Here is a 21,045-nt window from a genome sequence, read left to right as displayed (position 1 = left end):
CAAAGTGTAGAAGGAGTCACATAAGCAGGGAGGCAGGGGGAAGGAGGTGGGGTTGGAAAGATTTTTAGGGACAAGATCATGCAGCGTCTTGCAGCCTTCCAAAGGAGTCGCAATGTCACCGGAAGTGAGTGAGAGGCATGAGGAACTGCTGAGTAGGTGAAGGCACGACTGAATACATAAACACGATGCCTGTGCATCGTTTCAAGCTGAGTTTGTGGCGTGTCTCTGTATCGAGCCCTCAGTGCCGCATTTACCTGGTCCCGCTTCTAACCACCTGGATGGTGTCATGTAAGACAGCCTTTGTCCTGAGCTCCGGGCACGTTGCATTGGACAAGCTGATGACCGCCTTGGTCCCAGGTCCCATCTCCAAATCCAGGCAGAAGGACAGTGAGCAGCCCTGCCTAAAAATAGCCCAAGGCTAGCCCTCACCTCCTGGTCCAGGGCTGGTTCCCTTGCAATACTCAGAGCTCCTGGGTGAAGAGTGAGGACATAGAGGATGGTCAGAGAGGAGAGCCAGACAGTTCGAGAATCGGGAAAACACACTTTGGCAACGGAGCAGATTTGGGATCCTTTCTCAAGCACACATATCTCTACGTGAATGACCTTGGACAAGCCTCTTCACCACTCCGCCTCGATTTCTCACATGACTTTCAGACACAAGTACCATGTCATTGGTTTGGAGGGAAAGAGTAGATAAGATAGGTTGGTAAGATAACAGGTTTCAACATTACTTGCTGTTTCTTTAAACAAACAGTGATGTCACTGCCTAAAAGTTAAATGATGCTATTAGAAGGCACCTTTGTTCTTTGCGCCTGTGCTACCAAAGTGAGAAAACGGCAAAAATCATGTGATGAGTCTCAGTTCCCCATTTTGTTTATATCCAAGTTGATATTTCCCTTTTGCCACAACAGCAAAAGAAAAAAAAACCAAAAAAAAACAAAAAACAGAAACTGAAATCGCTTCACTTCTCTTTCCTTCAAGATCCAGCATGGCAACCTGGATCGTCCCACCGGGGGGCAGAGCCACAACTCAAAACAAGTGGCAGAGCCTGCAGGAGGCACCGTGGCTCTCCCCAAGGCTTAGAGAAGGAGGATGGAACTGGGAGCCCAGGGGCAGCCTCTGAGGGCCTTCTTGAACGTGGGGCCTATAGGGTACCCTCCCCATCCCCACGTGGTGCAGGAGCAGATCATTCAGCTTTCTAACTAATTATCGTGAGAGCAGTAAGTCATTGTCACTGAATTAGTTTTTGTTCTCCTTTAGTTATTTCTGTCTCGCCCTTTGAAACAATGTCCAAATAGACTTTGGGCCACATGGGATCATCTAGCAAGGGGGTTCGATGGCTTGGGAGCTGGTTTTCTGAAAGGTCTGGTCCGAAGAAAGCTCGGCAAGTTGTCCTGTTTTACCAGGAGGCGAACAGCGGAACACACACACACACACACACACACACACACACACACACACCCAGAACACACACACACACACACACACACACACACACACCTTCCCTCCCCCCAACCCCAGGAAGTAGGTTTCTCAACCAGCAGGGCTGGGTATGAGTCACAGGCAATTCCGTTTTCTTCGGGGACATAAGACCTCCCTCTCACTCCTGGGGGCCGCGAGGGGTTGCTGAGAAGGAGACATGGTCCTGACCTTGCGGGAAATTCCCACGTCTGCGCTGGGGCTTGGGAACAGCTCCGCCGTCTTGAGGGTCAAGGCTGCCCTTGTTCCTGGCAAAGGCCTGTGTTTCTGGTCAAGAGCTGATGCCTGCGGGGCTCGGTGCCACGTGGTGCTGTGTGGACGGTGGAAGAGGGAAGTTTGGGGAAGCAGGGCCGAGATGAATGGTGTGGGTTCCTCAGAGGAGTGTGCCCAAGGTCACAGAGTGATGGAGAGGGGAGAGTGTGTGTGTGTGTGTGAGCGCGTGTGCGCGGGCTTATGTGCAGAGGGGAAAACTGAGAAGGGAAACTGTGCTCTTTAATATCTGGCACCACAGCTGGTTATGGGCACTTTCAAACTTTCCTCCAGGCGCTGCTGCCTTTGGGGAGGGAATAAAGAAGAAGTTCAGGGCATGTTCTCATCACCGCCATCCTCCTGCAACCCTTTCTTCCATCTTGGTTGGTCCATCAGGAAGGGTGGTCAGATCTGCTGCTCACCTGATGCTCTCCTTGTGCTCAGATCAGCTCAGACTGAGCAAAGAGATGGAGGAGTGGTCTCCCCATGAAACATCATGGTGCCAGGAGAGGTCGGGCCCTGCTGGGACTAGACCCTCCCCAGACCCATGAGAGTTGCCCCCATGGCTCCTTGGGGATGGGGAAGAGGAGTCTTCGGGAAGACTCAGATCAGGCATCTGGTTTCCTTGCCTTTCTCAGGTGGAAATGATGCTGCCTGGTCCCTGGGAGCCACCTGGAGGCTGCCTACCATCCTTGAAAGGGGCAGAGAGGAGAGAGACAAGCCCAGCAAAGCTGGTGGCCTTTGACTGCAAGCACTGTCCTGGGGGCCCAGCCCTGCCTGCTGCCCTTTCCTCCCAGGTCATATGAAGGCTGCTGTGACCATCTGGTGATCAGAGGGGCCTGCCCAACATCCCTCAGGGCCCAGTGCCTGTCTCAGGGCTTAGAGGGCTTCGGTCAGCCACAGATGCCCAGTGTGGGCAAGTGGGCGGGTGTCAGTCCATCAACGCAAAACGGCACTGCCCAGCCCAAACCACAGGAAGAAGAGATATTCAGACAGTCATTCAGTAAACAGAAGACACTTCACTGAACCCAGAGGAGGTAAACGCCCACGTCTGACTTTTCGGGGGAAGGAGAACATGACAAACACAATCTAAGCAAGGGCTTATGAGAAAAGAAAAGGTTTTACTGCGTGGGTTCTGGCATGGGTACCCGTCGGGTCATTCTGAGTTCAGAGTCCTGACCACTGACTTTTCCAAGTTCAGTGCCAAGGCTGTGCTGTCTCAGAAAGATCCCTCCACTCCCAAGGCAAGGAGCTAAGGAGGGTTTCCACTCAGATAACCTGAAACTCAAGAAATGAAACTGAATGAGCTCCTGGGCCCCTGGATTAAGTGCAGTTTTCGTGTGCTTACCCTGGCAGAGGGCAGAGCCACCTTGCTCCCTTGTCCCCTCCCCACCTCCCGGTCCACAGCCAGAGGAGATGGGCCCTAGCAAATGGTGGCAGAAAGGCTGAAAGCCAGATTCGCCTCTGAGCCCTTGGCCGGCCTGATGTTGCGAAGATCTTGATGCTGCTGCTTCGAGCATCACCGGTGCTGTGAGTGGTGCCAGGAGACGCACAGGCATGTGCTCAGAGGCGGAAAGGCTGGGCTCGCCTCTGTCCCTTATATGGTGAGGCTGGGGAAAAAAACCCGTGTGGCTTCTCCAGAATGCTTCATCGACACCCTTGGCCCCTGCTTAGATCCTATGTGGCGACTGTTTCCCGCTAAGGTTATGACATCACTGCATGATCTTTCCTCTTGAGCAAAGTGGGGTCCAGGTGTTCCTCGTGGGGTGGACCCCAACACTGAAAAGGACAAGAGTCAATGATGGCATTCACTCCCCAGGAAATACACTGTTTCTCAGGGAAACGGCAGAAGCCCCAAATGCATCTGCCGCACAAAGCTAGATCAGCAGAACAGCGGGTTTGGACTCGGAGGCCAGTTCTGTTCTGCCAGCAGGAAGAGAGATGATGCAGAATGTGGTTTATAGTTCCTGGGGTTTAGGGAGCTCAGAAACTCCCTGTCTCCCTGCCCTTGCCGCACCGTTGTTAACTGTGGAGGACATTCTGCCCTCTCCTAGTACTGACATTGAGTTTCCCGCAGCCTCAGTTTATTTGTCAGCAAAATGGGAAACCTCATTACTCTACCTGGGGTATCAAAGAGGTGGGAGTGGCTCTCGTGGGGGCTTCCCTCAGCCTCTCCTCCCCCTCGGTCCCCCTTCTCTCGTTCTCCCCTGCCTTCTGCTTGTTCTCTTTTTCCTCCCACTCTCCTGGTCCTCTCTCTTCTCTCCTCTCTGCCCACTCCAGGCAGGAAGCTGAACAGTGGGTTAAGAAGCACTGCTCTGCAGAAACACAGCCAGTGTACGATCTTGCTTTTCCCAGCTGGGCATGTGTTTATTTACATTTAGGAACGTGAGGTGGGAGGCTTAGCTAAGAGTTTCTGAGGCTGGGGAAAATGACAGCAATCCTTAAAATGATGCCCTCGCCACTGTGCTCAGCTGGCGCTGGGCCCAGGTGGCCACTGAGCCCTGAGTAGAGGGGCTTGGGGAAGGCGGTGTGGGACAGCAGGAGGGCTACGTTTCCCCCGATGTCAGGATCCACGTACTCAGTGTTCTCAAGCCAAGAGAGAGAGACAGAAGCACGACACCGAGACAGCCAGAGAGACAGAGATGAGAGAGGGAAAAGACCAAAACTCAAAAGGGTCAAGAGAAAGAAACAGTGTGACAATTCTTGGAGTTCCCGCTGTGGTGCAGTGGGTTAAGGGTCTGGCATTGCCGCAGCTGAGCCTCGGACTCCATCCCTGGCCCCAGGAACTTCCATATGCCCTGGGTGCAGCCAAAAAAGAAAAAAAAAAAAAGTGTGCCAGTTCTTGAATATTTTTAAAAGTCACAAATAAGATTTGAAAAGAAGGAAAAGTTATTTAAGAGGAATTTGTCCTTCTCTACTACTAAGGAAAGCACCCCCACAGCAAGTGACTAGTGATCTGGGAAAGTTCCATAAGAACTAGGACCAGCTAAGCAGCAAGGTCCCAGAGCCCTTGCCCCTGGCCTACAGGGCAACTTATACCTTCTGGATTTTTCTGTGGTTGAAAACTATGGTAGTCCGGGCACCGAAACTCACTCACCCTGGAGGCCCAGGTCAAAGGCTGACCTGTGTGGAGTGCCTCATGTCCCCTATCTGCTCAATATCCCTGTCCTCCTGACGCCACCCTGCCAGCTGGAGCTGAAGTGTTAGACACAGAAGCAAGCCCTGGACCATGCAACCCCCAGCTGGAACCCAGGATCTGCCACTGACCAGCTCCGTGGCTGAGCCTCGTTCCCTAACCTCTGTGAGCCTTGGTTCTCTCATCTGGAAAGTCGAAGTATTCCTACCCCACAGTGCTGTTATAATATTATGAATCATATTAGTACATTATTCGACAAGGAAACAAGTGATGGTTTCTTCTTGTAACTGGCACGCACTGAACGCATGAGCGAAGGACCACAAACAGCCTCACTCTTATTTTTGGCTGGGTCTGTGGCATGCGGAAGTTCCTGAGCCAGGGATCAAACCCACACCCCACAGCAGCCACTCGTGTTGCCACAGGGACAACGCCCGGTTCTTAACCCACAAGGGAACTCCAGACATTCTCACTTTTTACATATGGCTGAGAAAGACAAAGCTGCTAAGATGTGGCCCCTGAGCCCTTCCCTTTAGCAGCCAACACATCACTGGCAACCAAGAAACAAGCTTCCTTTCCCTCCCCACCCACCTATGATTTGGCTTTCTGTCTGGACGAGCCCATCCCTGCTCTGGGATGGCATCAGAAAGCACCCAGTCCTGATTGCATGGGTCAGTAGCTGGCACAGGCATCCTGGGAAAAGTCATTTTTCTTTCTCTGAGGCCTCTGATTCCTCATCACGAAGACAGACATGGAGGTGGTGTCACGGGTCCTTGGGCCCAGACAGGCCATTTCAGGGACCAGGGTAGGGAGCGCTGTTCTCAGTGCAGCAAGAAGCCAAGCTCCCAGGACACACAGAGTTCTCTTCCTCTCTTCCAGCCCTGTTTGGACCCATGGACCCTGGGGTCACAAGAGAGGTGACAGGCCCAGGCCGGGCTGGGGCTGCATCAGACTTTGGTACGGGAAGAGGAAGGACCACACAAACAGGAACTCACCTGGATCTGGTCTTTAGGCCCCCAGCCCAGTGGAAAGCAGTCACACTTCAGGATAAAACACAGAGGCTGAGAGTGCACACATGTGGGGCTTCAATTCCGGTCTTGTCCCATCCTAGCTGTGTGACCTTGAGCAAGTCACTGTCTCTCTGAGCCTTAGTTTCCTCATCTGTAAAATGGGAATAAGACAGGTGCCATTACCAAGAGTGGATGTAATAAGACCAGGCTTAGAAAACACACAGCCCAGCCTCTGGGGCACAGCAAGTGCTCACCTACCACCCACGCTGCTGCTGCTGCTCCTGCACCTTTGCGGGGGCTCTGCGCCCAGCTTCCTGTCCCCACCTGACTCTGGCCTCGCCCTGCCAGCGCTGCCTGCACAGGGTGCAAGTGCCACTCACAGGGTACACGAAACAGCGTTTGAAAGGTGAAGGCTCTGTGCTGCTCATGGATTTTCTATTTAAATTTACTGATTCTCTAATTATAATCTCAGCAAGAAAGAAAGGCGAGACCAGCAGGGGTTGTCAAAGAGCAATTACTTGGCAATTTTCTTGTTTCCAGTGGAAGCGAAGGGAGGTGGAGCAGCCGAGACACAGGGAGGAGCTCTCATTCCCTACTCCTTCCCTTTCTCTGGGCTTCAAGTTCTCTGCCCTGTTGGCAGGGCTGCCTGGGAGCCCACTCAGCTTCCTCTGGGGGAGGGAGGCCAGGGGGCCGGTGCTTGGGGGAGGGAGCTGGTTGTGGGTGGGGACTTAGCCTTAGAATGACATCTCTCTCACATGCCCCTTTTTCTTGAAAAGCCAAAATTGAGTCTGCTCTCCTATTCCTTCCTGGTTAACAGATAACTCTACGGCACATACCTATTTGATAGATCTTTTTTTTTAATTTCCAAATTTCCAAAAGTAGAACATTTACATAGAATTACCAGGGAGCTTGTCAAAGATCCAGGCCCCAAAGTCCCCCCTCCAGACTTACAGACTCGCCATCCGGGGCTGGGGGTGAGCACTACCATCCGAATTTAGCCAGTGGCATGGGAGCGGCTCACAGATGCTACAGGCTGAGAGCCCCTGGGGTGGGCTGTAAACGCCTTGAGCCCATCCTGTTTCCACACAGCAGTGTGATGCAAGGCTGGCCCCTATGTCCGGACACCTGGGCAACTCAGCTCATCACCTCTTGGGTGCCTGTGGTCACCAGCTTTGGGAGTGAGTGTCAGATGCAGAAAAGGATGGCAGAAGACTCGCCTTGTCCTCTGCACAAAGTGACCCAAACCACAGAGTATCAGATCAAGAGGCCTCTTGAGCAACGTTGGAGCCTAAGAACAAAGCTGTAAATGTCTGGGCTTAAAAGCTTTGGATGTGTTGCCGCAACTTTCTCAGTTGAAAGAGGGAGATAGTGATAGAACTAACCCCCCGGGCGGGTCCTGGAGATGACGTATGCACACGCACGAACGCACATCCCCGGAGACGCACGCGCAAACGTGTGGACACGGACGCACATGCCCGCTCACGCACGGTACGTGCCCCGCAAAGACGAACTGCGAATTAGCTGCTCGTATACACTAAGCGCCGTGCTGAGCGCAGTAGCTGCATGTCGTCATTTAATCCTCGCCACCTGGTAAGCAGATGTCTGGCCCATTTTGCAGAGGAGGGAGCGGAGACTCCAAGAGATGAAGTAACTGGTGCAAGGTTAAAGAAGCCGTGAGGTTGCAGCCACTGGTTTATTCATAAAATATTGACTGCTCTGTGTGAGCCAGGCTCTATTCTAGGCATTGGGGGTTTTGTGGTGTGCAAGATAGACAAGGTTCCTGGTTCCTTGGCAATCACAGCTATTTGGAGGAGGATTTGGAAGCAAAATTCGCCTGACTCCAGAGCCCACAGGTCTGACCGCCCCTGGGACTGTCTTCTTGTCATGCGCGCAGCCCAGCCACTCCCATCTTCTGTCCCTGTGTCTAGATACTGGGAGTCTGGACTTGGTAGGATTTGCCCAGAAGAGTTCTCATCCTGGGTTGGGGGAGCAGGTTGAGGGCAGAATACAGAATACAGAATACCAGGTTCAGGGTGGAGGTTGTACGGTCTCACGAACTGTGAGTAGAATCAGCACTCATGTCACCGTGAAATCTCTCCACTGCTGCCCGGGATTCCTGAAATCGTGTTCCAAAGTCCCTTGAGGTCTCCCCATCACTAGGAGAGAGAGCTGCTCCTCCCCTGGCCCCCTGACCTGCATCTTCTCTGACACAGAAGGGAGGTCACCCCTGGTCGGGTGGGACGCAAGTGGCGAGTGAGAACTTGGGCTCCCTCTAGTGAGAAAGCAGGGCACCTGCATGCTGGGCACAGAGCAGCTTCTGCAGGACTTTCTCCCCATCAAGATGATGGGGTTGAGTGAGTCCTGGTCAAAAACGGCCCCTCCTGTGGCTGCCAGGGACAGCTGCAACTGCTTGGCAGAGCCGCCTGGCGTGCAGACTCTTCCGAGGTCCTTGCCCTTGACCCTGAACTTCCCCCAGCTGTACATGCACAGATCCCTGGGTTCTGGCCCCATGTAACCCCCTGAAGCTTCCTTACCATCCTCTTTGCTGCACCAAACAAGCAGCGCTTCCTCTCTTGGGCCTGTTGGGTTGAGCTTGCCCTTGGTCCCTTACCTTCACCCTCCTGCTCCCCAGCAGCTGGGGGTGGGGTTGGGGATAAGTCCAGGCGGAGATGGGTCCTGAGCCCTACATGGAAGCTCAGCTCTGCCTCCAGGAAGTCACCCCATAGTATTTTTGGAGTCACTTAACATCCTAATGATGAGCAAACTCTTGCAACCAGATGCCTGGGCAGTGCTGAGTCAGCAGAGGGCCCAACAGCAGCGGGATGCAGACCCTGGGCAGTGCCGCTTTGAATGAGTCTCCTGACCTCTCAGGGCTGCAGTCTCCTTGTCTGAAAACTGAAACAAAATGCTGAGGTCAAGAGGGACAAATATGGGAAAGCACTTTGGAAAGTATAATGCACAAACTGATATTAGTATTCCTGTTATGCTTGAAACCAGGAAATCAGCTGAGATGCCCTGTCCTTTAAGACTCCAGTGGCTTTTCCTGGATGTCCCCCTGCCACCACCATTACATAGTGGGCCCCCTCTGCTGTCAGTCTCTCTGCTGTTATGTAGATGTGTGTGTGTGTGGGGGGGGGTATTTCCAGGCACCTGGACCTCAGAGCACCTGCCAACACTGTGTTCAGCCAGCTTAGGGACCTGCTTGTTTTCAGAGGTGCCCCCCGTCCTATTCCATATCAAATCCATCTGAAATGTGACTCAATCCCTTCTCCTAATTTTCACTTCAAAAAAGAAAAAAAGTCTAACAAGTTCTTGTGTGTAGCCAACTTCATGGGAAGCTTGGGGAGACAGAGGGAGTTTACCTCACGGCCGTATGGACAGCTCAAAGGCAAATTTAGACATCCCTTGGCTAGTCCTGATACCCAGAGGCCAGCCTGCGTCTCCTCGTTCCTAAGCTCTTTTCAGCTCTCTGCCATCCCAGATTCCTACAACAGAGAGGTTTGATCTCTCTTCAAGGTCCCAGCCCTTCCCTGAGAGGGACTCAGGTGTCAGCTGATGGGATAAGAACTTCCTTCTTTCCGTAGCACTGTTGTTGACTTCTGGCCTCCCCAGGCATGTGGGTAACAGATAGGAAAGAACCAGGGCTGGCAGGACGCTGCTGCAGGGGCCATGTGGGCGCCACAGGGAGGGGCTCCACGCTGGGCATTGTTCTGCCCTGTAGTTATTTTTGACGACTCTTAGCTCCTCAAGGCGGGGCATCAGACTCGAGCATGGCAGAGCCTTAATAAAGGTTGGTCCTGCTCTGACGCAGCTCCCTGCCATGTCGGGGGCTGGACTCATACCCTTTCCAATCTAAGCTGAAGCCGCAGAAGCAAAGGAGTCCTGGAAACACCACCAGACTTCTTGTGTCTGCTCCTTTGTCCTCCTGCTCTGGAGCTTCTGAAGCCCAAGGACACCTGGCTCTCAGACTCTTGGCCAGACTCAGAGACAAGAGATGTGAGTGGAGCTGGTGGGAAGGGAGGCAAGATGCGTGGTAATTCCAAACTCCGACAGTTCCATGTCGGATCAGAACACACACCCTGCAGGGGCGGCCGTGGGTCTCAGGTGCCTCATCTGTATATTGGTCCACATCCATCAATAACAACGAAGCAAATGCGAATAACGAGAGCTGCCATTATGAGCTGGGTCCTTACACACGTTCTTTACTGAGCGCAGCGATCATTTGATGGCGGGGCATAGCCTCCTTTCACAAGGGAGGAATGGGGAAACTTTGTCTGCAGTCACACAGCTCAGAGGTGTAGAAACTGGGCTTTTAACCATCACATGCCCCCCGTGCCTCTTAACCAGGGGGGCACTTGTACCAATTCTCAATAAAGACATGAGCTTCAGAGTCCCCACTGTGGCTCAGCGGTTAAGAACCCAGCTAGTATCCATGAGGATATGGGTTCGATCCGTGGCCTCAGTTAATGGGTTAAGGATCTGATGCTGCCCTGAGTTGTGGTGTAGGTTGCAGATGTGGCTCAGATCCTGTGGCTGTGGTGCAGTCGAGCAACTGCAGCTTTGATTCGACCCTAGCCAGCTGACTTCCCTATGCCTCGGGTGCATCATACAAAAAAAAAAAAAAAAAAAAAAAAAGAAAGAAAGAAAGAAAGAAAGAAATGAACTTCCCAGGTATGATTTGGTGGTGGTGGTGTTGTTTTGTCTTTTTAGGGCCACACCCGCGGGATATGGAAGTTCCCAGGCTAGGGGTCCAATCAGAGCTACAGCTGCCGGTCTGTACCACAGCCAAAGCAACGTGGGATCCCAGCCACATCTGTGACCTACACCACAGTTCACGGCAACGCCAGATCCTTAACCCACTGAGTGAGGCCGTGGATCGAACCTGAGGCCTCATAGGTACTAGTCGGGTGTGTTACCCCTGAACCATGACAGGAACTCCCCATAGGTATGATTTTATTTACCCCTCATGTGGATATACCAAACTGAAAGCTCTTTTACAACCATTTCGCAGACAAGGAAACAAGGCTTAGACAAGGGACGAAGTCCATCTGCCTCTCCTTTGCTCACTGGAGTGTGCGCGTGATGCAAAAGTGAAAGGTATTGTTGGGGTTCCCATCGTGGTGCAGCAGAAACCAATCCAACTAGTATTCATGAGGGCGCGGGTTTGATCCCTGGCCTCGCTCAGTGGGTTAAGGATCCCGAGTTGCTGTGAGCTGTGGTGTAGGTTGCAGGTGTGGCTCGGATCCGGCGTTGCTGTGACTGTGGCATAGGCCGGCAGCTACAGCTCCAATTGGACCCCTGGCCTGAGAACCATATGCTAAAGGTGCAGCTCTAAAAAAAAAAAAAAAAACAGTGGATGGTGTTGTGCAGTGGACCCCGGGGATGGGTGGGGGATGGGGTGAGCAGGGGGTGGGTCTTAAAAAGGTGAGAGTGTCCCTAGAAAGGCTAGATGGAGGAAAAAACACAAACCACCAAAAAAGCGTCCACACACTCCCTGGCATGCCATTGCCTCCTGCCCTTCCGGGAACATGCCAGCTTGGCACTGAACTTGAATTCCTCTAAGAGTTGAGCTGGTTTCACCATCTGAGGTGCTGGGCACAGAGACAAGGGCAGTTTTCTCGGATCTGCAGTGAGCACTACCCCCGAGTATGGGAAACGGCCCCAGCCCACGCCCCACCGGTGGCAACGCCCCGCTGTGTCCCGCCTGCCCATTAGCCGCCCAGGACTCTGCCGGCCCCACGGAGCACTGTGTCATTACTAATACATGAATAAATATTTAAAGGGACTCTTCTTTGACCGGTAAATGCCTCCTCTCCAAGTTCCCTCCATCACTCTCTCTAGATGGATTTCTAGAAGGATCGTTCTGACTCAGACCCCAGGCTGCCTGTGATTTGTCCTTGGTCATGTGACCATACTCCCCACTTTCTTGGCAGGTGGCCTTAAAGGTAGAGGGGACCAGTCAGCCCGGCCTGGCTGTGAATGTCAGGGTCAACCCTGCTGTTCTCCCTGATGGGACCTGGAGGGCCAGGAATGTGGCTGGGATGGGGACAGGGAAGCAACTGCAGATGCAAAGGGACTGGCCACCCTAATGACCTCTTTACTATTCCCGACACCCCGACTGGGTGCCACAGAGGATTTGGGTCACTGGCTGTAATATATGTAGTGAAATATAAAATGCAAGTGACCCAAAATCTGAAAGCAATGTAGGATTTGGGTTACAGACGCAGGCTCTGCAGGTTCATTACCATCATTGTGGGAGAGGCAGGGGCTCCACTGAGTGACCCAGGACTGGTGTGATTTTAGCCCTGCAAGTAGCTATGTTCCTGGAAACCCCTCAGTCCTGGGGAACTGGGACCATAGGTCATCCTGGCTATTGAATATTGCCCTTGATTCTGACAGCTGAGAGATCTCACCCCCATTTTAAAAAGAAGGAAACAGAAGCTTCAAGCATTGGAATAACTGGCCTTTGTGTGGTTCCAGTGGCAGCTTGAGTTCAAGTCTCATGGGCTCCAAAATCCCAGCGTATCCATGTTGCTCTAAACTAGGCAAGATCCTGACCGGACTCACCCTTCAGGCAGGTTCTGGTGAATTCGCTTGGTGGCTGGAGGAACAACGCAAGGAGGAGAGCTGTCCCCATGAAGCACAGCGGGGAGGTAGGCATTTTTTCTAGGGCTGCCCTTGGCGCTGGGGATGGGAGCCCAGGAAATGAGACCTGGCCCCGCTGTCTGGGAGCTTGCAGAGTAGGGGGAGCAGACATCAGGCGGACACGTGTGTAACACAGACGGGGGGTGCCAGGCGGCAAGTGCTCTGAAGGAAGATACAGATATGCCTGGTAGGTAAGGGAATCACTGGTGGAAGGGGCGCTTTCCTGATGCTGTTGTTGGGGGGACCTCTCTGCAGAGGTGACATTTGAGCAAAACTCTGAAGAAGCTACGAGTGAGCTTGTGTGAGGATAATCTTCTAGGCCGGGGAAGAGCAGTGCCAAGGCTCTGAGTGCGAAACACGCTCGGCCTGTGTGAGGACCAGCCAAGGGGCCAGGGAGACGGGAAGGGAGTGAGCCAGGGAGAGGCCTCCCGGACCTTAACCCTGCAGGAGGGTTCGGGGCAGGAGAAAGTCACGACTGTGGCCTAGGGATGACAGAGCAGCCCCTGCTCCGCACACCGACCTCTCAGGCACCTGGGAAGTATCTCCATGGGCCCCAGGGCTGTGGTCCCTCTGGCCAGGGCTCAGGGTGAGGGTTATTGCAGTGGGGGATGGGGCGGGGAGGGGGGCTGAGGAATATCGCTGCCCCCTTTCCCTGTGTCCTGGTTGGTCAGGCGGCTCAGCTCCCTTGGCAACCTTCCTCCGCCTCTCAGCATCACTCCAGGGTCAGAGTCCTTCGGTCTCATCATCCCAGTTCTCAGCAAGCTCTCTGCGCCCAGCACTTGGCTGGAATCTGAGGGGGCCATGGAGTCCATTCACTGCTCTGTGGGTGCCAGGCCTGGGTAGAAAAATGGACCAAAGAGATGGGCTCTCTGTTCTCGGGGCAGCTTACATGCAGGGACAGGGGCTGTCATTAAACAAATAGACACAGAGGAGTCCGCGTGTGTATGTGAATCAATGCAATTGTGTATCCCACGAGAGATGCGCTCGGAGAGACAAACAGTGGTGGGATCACCAAGGGTCTCGAAAGCCCTGCCAGGCAGCCTGGGTGTGACTTTGAAGGTGAGGGGAAATCGCTGATGGAATGTAAGTGGCAGAGCAGATCCACGGTGAGAAATGGGCCAACTGGAGAGATCCTGGGGAAGCAGCATCAACAAGAAGGGGTGACAGCTTGGATGGAGCTGGTGGTGGCGTGAAAAGAGGGGACACTTGAATAGTGTCCTCTCAAAATTGATGTCCACCAAGAACCTCCGACCGTGACCTTTTTTGGAAATGGAGTCTTTGCAGATGTAATTAGTTAAATTTAGCTGAGGTCACACTGGATTGAGACAGTAGTCCAATGACCATCGTCCTTGTAAGACGAGAGAACAGAGACACAGACACAGGAAAAGGTCCACGTGAGGATCCGGGCAGAGTGGAGCGGGATGTGTCCACAAGCCAAGGAATGCTGAGGATGACCTGGCGTAGCCGGTTAAGGATCCGGCGCTGCCGCAGCTGCAGCTCAGATTCGGTCCCTGGCCTGGGAACTTCCTTATGCTGTGGGTGTGGCTGAAAAGGAAGAAAAAAATATATATATAGGGAGGAGTTCCCATTGTGGCTCAGTGGGTTAAGAACCCAACTAGTATCCATGAGGATGCGGGTTGGATCCCTGGCCTCGCTCAGTGGGTTAAGGATCCAGCAGTGCCGTGAGCTGTGGTGTAGGTCGCAGGCGCAGCTCAGATCTTGCGTTGCTGGGGCTGTGGTGTAGGCTGGCGGCTGTAACTCTGATTCAACACCTAGCCTGGGAACTTCCATATGCCATGGGTATAGCCCTAAAAAAAAAAAAAAAAAAAAAAAAGAATATGGGGAAAGTCTTCTGGGCTGTTTGCAAAGAGCAGGGCCCTGAGGACCCAAGATACAGGACAGGAATATTTTGGTGGGAAAGTAAGAGAAAAGAAGCATCCAGAATAGTTATATATCTAGGAATTGGGACCCCGGCCCTGAAATCTGCACTTTGTGGAGCTGTGTCCTGCTTCCAGAGGCTCTGGGGTGCAGAGGGGAAGCAGTGGGGAGAGGTACGAGCGATTTGTAAGGCTCTCTGTGGTCAGCCTGAGACAGCCTGGGCCACACCTGGAGTCTTTGGTCCCCAGGTTAAGCTGGCTCTTCTTCTTCCATGATGACGCAGCACGGGGCCCCAGCACAGTGTGCGGGGCAGAAGCAGGTGGCAGGGGAGGACAGTATTGGCCAGCTCATATCAATGGGGAGCCATGGGGCAGCCTCTGGGGGCACCAGACAGAGAAGGGGAGGCTTCAAGGACCCCCTCGGTCTCTTCCTATTCTTTCCCTAGAAGCCCCCACAGCTGCACGTTTCCCTTCTCGACAGTTCCGTAGCAAAACTGTGGTTCCTCCAGCCCACAGCTGGACCTGCCCATACAGTTGAGTTGAAGGCAAAGGCGTCAGGACCCCAACTCTAGGCGCCCTGCCCTCAACACAGATGAACCTGAGCAACTCCAGCCAACAGTGCTGATGCATTTCCATCAGCTCTTAGGCATCCTTTTCTCATAATGATAACGGGGAGAGGACACGGAGTCCCACTGAGCACTTGGCGCCGCCGTGCCCCTAGAGCGAGGCGAATCCCTCTCTGAGGACCACACGTGAACAGAACGGATATTGCTGAGACTTAGAGGGGGAAGAAAAATTCTGATTTAATGCCAAGGAAATTGCCTTTTTTCCCCACCTGCGTAAGCCTGTTTTTAAATGCTAATATTTGGGGCCTGCTGGGATGTCACATTTATTTTCTTCCTAAGCAGCAACAAAAATCATTTATTTATGAGAATTCTAGCTCCTACCCTCTCTCCGGAGTTCCTCCCTTTCATTTCCATCAACACACTAGATGTTTCTCTCCCATAGACAAATGGAATCTGTAACCATTTCCCTTCCCAGACCTGATCGTCTTTGCAATGTTCCTGTTTCTGCTTCTAGGGCAACTGGTGGCTTTGGGCTCCCTCTCACCCCCTAGACTTTCTCAATTCAGTCACCAGTCCCATTGATTTGACTTCCTCCCCTGGGGCACCTCACCAAGTGGGGCTGAGCCTCCACTTCCTCATCTGTCAAATGGGTCTCATAAATTGCCACGCCAACCTCATGCGTTTGGGACGAGACTCAGATCATCCAAATACAACACCCAGCACAGGGTCCCGAGTCACGGGATTATAATGATCCTGACCCCTGTGGAATCCGCCCCTTTCCTCTGAGTTCTTACTCTTAGGAGCTGTTCAGGGAGCTCTGAGAGCGCTCCGTCCTGCTGTGTAGGAAAAAACACACACTGGTCGCTCTTTGCTTCAGAGTATTTTCATGCTCTGAAATTCTTGACCTCACCAATGTGTTTGTTTAGGAGCACCCCTCCCCACTGCATCTTGAAAATGCAATTTCTGCAAGGCAAGGGATTTGGTCTTATTTGCTGGCACATAGGGGATTCTGGAATTTTAGCACAGAAGACAACTAGACCAGGCTGGTTATGAAGCTACTGACCCCCAGCTTCTCTGCCCTACTGGGAGAGGCTGGGCTGGGGCTCCACAAACCACTTTTCTGCTTTGCCAGCAGCCCCAAGACAGGCTCAGCCCTAGGGAGAGGGAGGCTGCCGGCTGCAGGAGGGGCATGTCCCTTCCAGGCAGCTTTCTGCTCCTCCCTGTGTCCCTGCTGCGACACAGTTCTTTACCCTAGCTGTGACAGCAGCCTCCAGTTTCTGAGGTGTACCTTTTTTTTTTTTTTTGTCTTTTTAGGGTCACACCCACAGCACATGGAAGTTCCCAGGCTCTAGGGGTCGAATCAGAGCTAAATTGTAGGCCACAGCCTCCGCCACAGCAACACGGGATCGAAGCCACAGCTGTGACCTATGCCACAGCTTGCAGCAGTGCCTCGGATCCTTAACCCACTGAGCGGGGCCAGGAATCGAACCTGAATCCTCATGGATATTCACTGGGTTCTTAACCCACTGAGCCACAACGGGAACTCCTGGTGGATACCTTTTTGAGCTTCCAGAATCAACCAGCATCAGCCAGCCGGGACCCCCTCCTCAAAGGTCTGAGTCTCAGCCTCGCGAAGTCCCTGCTCCAGGCTTCTAGGTCCTGAGGAGCCGGGTGTGCTTCCTTGTCACCCCCTTCTGCACCCCCAGGCAGCTGCTTCCTGCAGTCACTTCTCTGGGATTCCTTGCTGGCCCCTTTTGCCTTTCCAGTCCTCTCACTCCAGCTTAACAAGTCTTTATGTGAAATTCTCTCTGTTAAAATAACTGTTGGGGCCGTGTCTGCTGCTGCACTGGGGCTGAATCTGTGCCTACTCTCCGCCTCCCTCCCACCCCCACAACCAGGGCCACAGAGGGAATTCCCTCTGGGACGAATGTGTCCGTTCTCTCTCCATGATGCGTCCAGGGATGGGGCATTTGTCATCGCGGTGGACAGCTACTTCTTTCGTTGCACAGCAAAGCCAAAGATGTCGCCCTCAAACTGCTTTCAGCTTGAACCCTGATGAGATGCTATATACGCTTCCACACATTTCAGAGTCAACTGTCCAAAGGTCTTGGATCCAAGACGGCTGTGTGACCATCCACACGTCACTTTCCCTCTCTGGGCTTGATTCCTCATCTGTAGCATGAGTAACATCATAGCACTTGCCCCGTAGTGCTAATAATAAGGATTAGATATGCGGAAAGTAAGTAGTGAGAAGGCCCTGGATGACTCCCGCTGCCATCGTTAGCATGGTGAGGACGGCCTTTGAACCCTCTGAAGGACAGTGTGTTTGTCCTTTCTTAGCCTTGCGCTCAGAGAGGTCAGTGCAGTTTTCTGGGCCCAGTCGCCATCTGGAGCCCCATCTGCCCCCCCTCCTTCCTCCTGGAACTGGCCTGTGAAGATCCCCATTAACAGTCTCAGTCAGTGGAGTTCCCGTCGTGGCTCAGTGGTTAACGAATCCGACTAGGAACCGTGAGGTTGCGGGTTTGATCCCCGGCCTTGCTCAGTGGGTTAAGGATCCGGCGTTGCCATGAGCTGTGGTGTGGGTTGCAGATGCGACTCGGATCCCGTGTTGCTGTGGCTCTGGCGTAGGCTGGTGGCTACAGCTCCTATTGGACCCCTAGCCTGGGAGCCTCCATATGCTGCGGGAGCGGCTCAAGAAAAAGTGCAAAAAGACAAAAACAAAACAAAAAAAAAAAAACAACAGTTTCAGGCAGAGAGATAACTGTCTTCCCAAGTTCCTTGGGCTAATGCACATTGGTCAGCAAGGCTGACTAATTATAAGCCTGCCAACGGTTTAATTTCCCTGGTGCCACCCGAATACTATGTGGCCCCTCCTGTTCCTGATTTGCAGAGTAGCCTGTTTCTTGAGCAAAGAATGATTCTCTTCTGTCCTCCCCTGTCATGAATTTAATCCCAGCATGACCTGCCGTCCTTCGCTGGGAATGTTCTTGGCATACTAAACGCCCTGCCCCTATTCCAGGGGACTTTGCCCCGTGATGTTTTGGATTCTGGTGACCCTCTCTGGGCCTGAGTCATTCCTCCAAGACTGAGGGTCCAGATACTGGATGCCTTGCTGTGTTCGGAGGAGGATCTGAAATGCTTCGTGTTTGAGTTACTGCTAAGGGAGATGCAAACTTGGAGCCTGGCTGCAGGATTTCCAGGGATCGTAGTGTGAGGAGTTGTTTTCGAGGACAGAGGCAGGAGTGGTGACACCACCACCCACAGTGGCAGCAGTAGGAGCAGCAGTGATGATCTTTGCCCCTGACAAAGGGGTTTACTGGGCCAGACGCTAAATTAAGCACTTGGATTTCATTTAAGTTGCTCCCCGCCAAAGCCTAGGCGGTAAGAATTATCCTTCCCATTTTACAGAAGACAAAAACGAGGCCCATCATCTTGCTCAGCAATTACTAGGCCTTTGGCCTTTGGCCTTTGCTCTTGCTGTTCCTCAGCCCTCACACTTATTGTGCCAGGGAGCGGCATGGCTGGTTTGGAGTCTCTGCTAAAACATCATTTTAAAAGAGAGGTGGCTTCCTCGATGACCCTGTAAAACTAAGGAGGTCCTGTCGCTCCCTGTCCACTGAGCTCTCTTTTTATTCAAAGCACCATCCTGTATATACACCCATTGGCTGACGGTGTCTGTGCTTCCACCATATGAGAGCGAACCTGATAAGCCCAGACCTTTGTCTTTTTTGTCCATCGCTTTATACTCAGTGCCCAGAGCAGAAGCCCTGGCCATAGTGTTTTCAACACATGTGTGTAGAATGAACAAGCGAGCGATTAAATGCCGGGTGCAGAGATCCACGGGCTTAACTATGACCCATCGTGCTTGGAGGAGTTGCGAGGTATTTGTTTATAAGATGGGCCAGATCCTTCAAACGGCAGGTGTGTTCCAATGTTGGAATTCCAGATTCCTGAGCTGGAGCCAAATGCGAATCCCCACCCCGCCCCACCCCTGCCATCTCTGTCATCCCCAAATGGTGCTCACAGCCTTCCAGGAGGTCCTCCTCCAGCAGGATTCCTGGCCAGGGTTCAAGGCTGAAGACCAAGTTCAAGGTCAGCTAATGTTGCTAAAGTCACAACCCTTGTTTTCTTTGGCTTCTCAGTTTTCAGAGTCCTTCCCTCGCGTGGGATGGAAGAGAAGCCGCTGGGCATAGCTGAGAGTTGCCTGTCCTATAAAGCGAATTCTCCACTGAGAGGGTGGTACTTTCCTTGGCACACTGATCAGGTGGGTACCATGTGCTCCTTTCATCTTTCTCTCATCTTTCTCCTCCGCCTCGGTGCCCAGGTAGTGCTGCCCTTGGCCAGCTCCTCGGGTTCCAGGTGCTGTTCCATCCCCTCATTCTTACCCCTCTCCCCATGCCTTCCCGCCCCGCGTTCCCGTCCCGCTAAGATTCTGCAAAGTGAGCGACGCTCATTGGATGAATGATTCTGGACAAGAGCTTCATGTCTGATGCTCGATCCTGTCCGCTTCAAGAGTATGCACAACCTAAAAGTTGAGAGTTAAGCTTTATTTCGGGCGCAATGAGGACTATAGTCTGGGAGGCAGCCTTTCAGAGAGCTCTGAAATACTGCTCCGAAGAGGTGGGGGGATGTCAGTATAAATGTGATTTGGGTGGAGGGGGAGGTACAGGCAACCAAGCACACAGTTTGCAAAAGGTTGCTGCTGCTCACAAGGAGCAGAGGTCACCACGAAGGATTGTCGTGCTTGTCTAGATACGAGGAGATGCAAGAACTGGGCTTATAAAATCTTCTCCTGGAAACATCTAGCTCCTGGAAGACCTGTTCTGCCAGTTTTCCCAGGGCACAGTGTCTCACTCCTGGTCTCCATCCTGAGCTCCTCTCAGGGCGTGTGGAGGTTCGGCAGCTGCGGGGACTCATGGTTCCGTCCTCGTAGAGGCAGAGGGCAAGTGCCTGTCTCCAGGTCATAGTTGGCTCCGCCATTAGGTCCAGGAGGGCACTGACCGTGCCTGTCTAGTTTGCCTGGCTCTGCGTTTTCTACACCCTGGGTGCTCAGTGCTTCCTGCACCCGTCTGCTCAGCCCTTTTCTATAGACCGTGAGCTCAGTAAGTGCTGGATACCTGAGCAGGTGAACAAAAGACTAAGTGCCATGAACACTCCCAGATACCATGTGCATTTTAACTGGAACCTTCAGTACTTTAAGACAGGGTGAATAACGTGGCACTTTCAAGCCCAAAGACATCAAACATGAGGGAGTATTTTCTGCCAGGGCTCCTTTCTGTTTCATGTGTTATGACTTGTGCTGGGCGGGCGAGTCAGGGAGGGCAGGCTACTCTGGGACTTGGAGACAGGCTAGGCTCTCTGCTGGTGGGCTGACCCTGGGGCCTGTTCTTGGAGCTGGAATTTGTTGATCACCCTCAGGAGTTGAGGTTCATTTCAAGGTTCACTTCACATGACTCGTGGAAAATAGGGAAGAAAAGAAACTAGAGGTCTTGGTTATTTTTTCTTTCTTTTTTTTTGTCTTTTGTCTTTTTAGGGCCACACCCATGGCATATGGAGGTTCCCAGGCTAGGGAGTGGAATTGGAGCTGTAGCTGCCAGCCTGCACCACAGCCACAGCAACTCAGGATCTGAGCCGCATCTGGGACCTACACCACGGCTCATGCAAACACCAGATCCTTAACCCCACTCAGGGAGGCCAAGAATCGAACCCACATCCTCATGGATGCTAGTCGGGTTCTAACCACTGAGCCACCATGGGAACTCCCTTATCTGGTGTTTTATCAATGGGTGATCTCCCTCCTCTAGCTCTTAGGCCGTCTAGTCCACTCAAACATCCCAGAGCAGCAGGTGTAGACAAGCTGATGGGGAGGAAAAGGAAGAGATTCCCAGGGCTCAGCTTAGTTCCGCTCAAGGTGGAGGGCACGTCTCTTGTGCACAAGGAACCACACTGGTGGGTGATGCCCATGGTGATGGCTCATGGGGAACCTTTTAAGTCACCAAGGAAAAGAAAGTGGGGGTGTCATGAGAGGTTCATGCCCCGTGTAGAGTGTGGGATGAGATGTCCCCTGACATCCCGTTCAACCCACC

At 52.9% G+C, this 21,045-nt stretch overlaps 1 protein-coding gene and 1 long non-coding RNA gene across 6 annotated transcripts in view; one reads left to right on the top strand and one right to left on the bottom strand.

Annotated features, from left to right (window-relative positions):
• KCNIP1 (potassium voltage-gated channel interacting protein 1) overlaps positions 1 to 21,045 on the top strand; it is a 422,323-nt gene that overhangs the window by 22,143 nt on the left and 379,135 nt on the right. For 2 of the 5 annotated variants that reach the window (XM_021076583.1, XM_021076587.1), the window contains exon 2: positions 19,102 to 19,223. The gene's annotated coding sequence lies outside the window, so the exon portion shown is untranslated. Of the gene's footprint in view, positions 1 to 7,372; positions 7,462 to 10,752; positions 10,969 to 12,445; positions 12,525 to 19,101; positions 19,224 to 21,045 lie in introns of those variants that run through there. The other 3 variants (XM_021076585.1, XM_021076586.1, XM_021076584.1) reach the window with 3 other exon arrangements.
• Positions 2,834 to 6,458, bottom strand: LOC110257299. Its single transcript, XR_002339731.1, has 2 exons — positions 5,857 to 6,458; positions 2,834 to 5,761 (listed from the first exon to the last, which is right to left on the bottom strand). It is a non-coding gene; the product is annotated as an uncharacterized LOC110257299 (long non-coding RNA).

This window comes from Sus scrofa, chromosome 16 (assembly GCF_000003025.6).
Source record: "Sus scrofa isolate TJ Tabasco breed Duroc chromosome 16, Sscrofa11.1, whole genome shotgun sequence".
Lineage (NCBI taxonomy): Eukaryota > Metazoa > Chordata > Mammalia > Artiodactyla > Suidae > Sus > Sus scrofa.
This window is presented reverse-complemented; position numbering and strand designations above follow the sequence as displayed.